At 37.3% G+C, this 3,770-nt stretch overlaps 1 pseudogene; it reads right to left on the reverse strand.

Moving 5' to 3' along the window:
• Positions 1 to 1,912: 1,912 nt before the first annotated feature.
• Positions 1,913 to 2,176, reverse strand: LOC102844611 (annotated as a pseudogene).
• Between the last annotated feature and the right edge of the window lie 1,594 nt (positions 2,177 to 3,770).

Consider the following 3,770-nt stretch of genomic DNA (forward strand, 5'->3'; position numbering starts at 1 on the left):
ATCAATTTACTAGATAACTTGCCTAGATTTATTTTATTTTGGCTGTGAATGAAGATATTCCTCTTCCAATTCAATAATAAAGCACAACAGAGCCGTAAATATAGAGATGAATGTAAGAATTCAACCGTTTGATTGCATTAATTCAAAGAACTGATTAAAGAGTCTTGATACAATGGTGGAAACCAGTTTGATTTATTAAGCTACATCATCCATGAAATCTGCACAGAATGGGGAAAAAAATTAAACCTGTCACTTTAAAGAAATACATTCCACAATAAAGGGAACGAGGAAAAGGAACACCTAGGATAATTTATAAACATATGCATAATCTGGAGAAAGCAACTCACAACGGTTATTATATTCATTTCAGTCTGTGATTGGAGCAGCTCCCTACTCACCTTTATTTTTCAGTTAAGAGAATAATATTGTTTGTTATTGTTTATCCCATACTCAGGAGGAGGTACAGAGAGAGCTTGTAGATATAAACATTGCTCAGCAATTATGTGGACTGTTCACCGCTATAGACATTGGTGTACAAGCCTCCATTTGTGCCTCAGTTCTCATTTTCTCAGGATATATTCTAAGCAGTGGAATAGCTGGGTTATATGGAATTTCTATGTTCAGTTTTCTGAGAAAATGCTAGACTGTCTTCCAGAGTGGTTATACCATTTTACTTCACAGTGATAGTCACCAAAACAGCATGGAACTGGTACAAAAACAGGCAAATAGACAAATGGAACAAAATTGAAAACACAGAAATAGATCCAGCTATCTATGGTCAACTGATACTCGACAAGGAAATAAAACCAATCAAATGGGGAAATGACAACCTTCTCAACAAATGGTGCTGCCAAAACTGGACTGCTACATGCAGAAAGCTGAAACATATCACACCATACACAAAAAAAAATCAAATGTGGTTCAGAGAGTTGGGGATAAAGCCCAAAACCATAAAGATCATCAGAGACAAACTAGGATCAACCTTAGATGGCCTAGTCTTCGGTATATAGAGATGGCCAAATAAAGCCAGAAATGCACAATCTGGAAAGGCTAAAATTGGGTGGGGAGAAAAGTACAACAATGAATGAACGGAAATCCAAAATATCTGTAAATGTTCATTGAAATTAACTGAAAAAAATTCATAAAAAATGATAAATGGGACCTTCTAAAGATTAATTGTCTGTACACTTTAGAAACTTTTTTCAACAGAGTGAAAAGACAACCTACCAACCTGGGAACAAACATTGGGCAATACCATCTCAGACAAGAGTTCCATAACAAAAGTTTGCAGAATATTCCTAGGCCTCCACAAGAAAAAGAATGATAACCCAATCACAAAATAGGCAAAAGACATGGAAGGAATTTTCACAGAGGAAGATATTTGAATCCCATGAAGAAATGCTCCAAATCACTGGTACTAAGAAAGATGCAAACCAAAACCACAATGAGATACCATCTCATTCCAGTAGCAGTGGCAAAGTTTAATAGGACAGCAAGTAATAAATACTGGAGAGGATGTGGCAAGATAGGAACTCTTTTTTTTTTTTGGGGTGTTTCAGAATTTATTCCATATATATGCTTCCCCTTCTCTTTACCTAATGGTTTGGGGAGGAGGGAGGTTCTGTAAAGTGTAACAGATGCTTCACTAATAACATCTTGCTTTGAGTTTTACTATAACATGTAAGAAACAGTAGGTATATTCTACTACATGTTAGATTATTTCCTCATTGCTCCTAGACTACTTTTTTGACTTAATTTCTCTTTCACTTTAATAAAAGACATCGTCCATTGATGACCAGTCGGATTATCTCTGTATCTGCAGGTCTTCTTGCATACAAGTGACTGAGTTTATTGTTGAGAATAATAAGAGAATATGGATGCAAGAAAAAAACAAGTGGAGACACAAACTGCCTTAGCAGCCCTGCCATGGATCTGCCCGATTCTTTCACATCAGGAAGTTGATTTTTCTGGCCATTTCCATGTTGTAGACCCTTCGGCAGGTCTCATAGCTTTCCTGCTGTCGCTTGCGGCAGGGCTTCTCATAGTATCTCCTTCGCTTAATGTCTTCAACGAGCCCATCCATGCTGAGGATTCTGTTCAGGCTCCTGTATGCACTTTCCACGTTGCCATCCTGTACCATCACAGTCCTGGCAATGAATTTCAAATGTCTTGCCATGATCTTGGATTTAAGTCTTCACTTTTCTCTCAATTAAAAAAAAACAACCACCAAACCAAAAACCACACGCACACAACCCCCTAAGATAGGAACTCTTATACATTGTTGGTTGGATTGTACAATGAAACAACCACTCTGGAAGGTAGTTTGGCACTTCTTCAAAAGGCTCAACATAGAAATTCCATATAACCCAGTTATTCCACTGCTTGGAATATACCCTGAGAAAATGAGAACTGAGACTCAAATGGAGACTTATACACCAGTGTTCATAACAGCGTTATTCACCATCGCAAGATCATGGAAACATCTCAGATGTCCAAACACAATCGAATGTAGTGAGAAATTATGGGACATTCGCACAACGGAATCCTATGCATCATGCAGAAGCAATGATTTTGTAAATTACTACCTAATTTAGGAGGAACTGGAGAGCATTATTGCTGAGTGAACTCAGTCCCATAACGGCAAATACTGAATAAAACCATTATTGTGGAATGAGTATGAGGATCCAAGGGGGGAAGGGAGAGTGGAAGCAGAGGGGTGAGCATGGGGGAGTGTTAATCATAGGATCACACAATTTGATGGGAGGGGGATGAAGGAAATGGGAATGATCCAGTGTGAAAAACAATGTATTCAAACTTTGTAAATAAATAAGTATAATATTTTTTTTTAAAAAAACAGAACAACAACAAAACCAACAAACACCAGAGTGGTTGTACCATTTTACAATCCTACCAACAATGTATAAGAGTTCTTATCTTGCTACATTCTCTCCAATATTTATTACTTGCTGTCCTGTTAAACTTAGCCACTGTTATTGGAGTGAGATAGTATCTCATTTTGGTTTTGATTTACATCTTTCTTATTACTAGTGATTTGGAGCATTTCTTCATGTGTCTGTAGGCCATTCAAATATCTTCCTCTGTGAAAATTCTTTACATGTCTTTTGCCTATTCTGAAATTGGGTTATCAGTCTTTTTCTTTTGGAGGCCTAGGAATATTCTGTAAAGTTTCATTATGAGTCTCTTGTCTGAGATGGTATTGCCAAATGTAGACTCTGTTGGAAAAAGTTTCTAATGTGCACAAGCATTTAATCTTTAAAAGGTCCCATCCATCAATTTTAGCCTCTCCAGATTATGCATTTATGGCTGTATTTGACCATCTCTATATACCATAGACTAGGCTATCTAAGGTGCGTCCTAGTTTGTCTCTGATGATCTTTATGATTTTGGGCTTTACTCCCAGGTCTTTGATCCACATTGAGTTGATTTTTGTGTATGGTATGAGATGTGGATCCTGTTTTAGCTTTCTGCACTTAACAGTAGTTTTGGCAGTACCATTTGTTGAGAAGGTTGTTACTTTCCAATTTGACAGGTTTTATTTCCTTGTCGAATATCAATTGACCATAGATAGCTGGGTCCATTTCTGGGGTCTCAATTCTGTTCCATTGGACTATACGCCTGTAATTTTACCAGTACCATGCTGTTTGGGTTACTACTACTGTGTAGTAGGTTTTGAGGTAAGAGAGTGCTATACCTCCCACTTCATTGTTTGTTTTTTAGGAATGCTTTATTTGGGGCCTCTTTCCTCTCCA

This window comes from Elephantulus edwardii, unplaced genomic scaffold (assembly GCF_000299155.1).
Source record: "Elephantulus edwardii isolate Elephantulus edwardi_28Jun2011 unplaced genomic scaffold, EleEdw1.0 scaffold00058, whole genome shotgun sequence".
NCBI classification, from domain to species: Eukaryota; Metazoa; Chordata; class Mammalia; order Macroscelidea; family Macroscelididae; genus Elephantulus; species Elephantulus edwardii.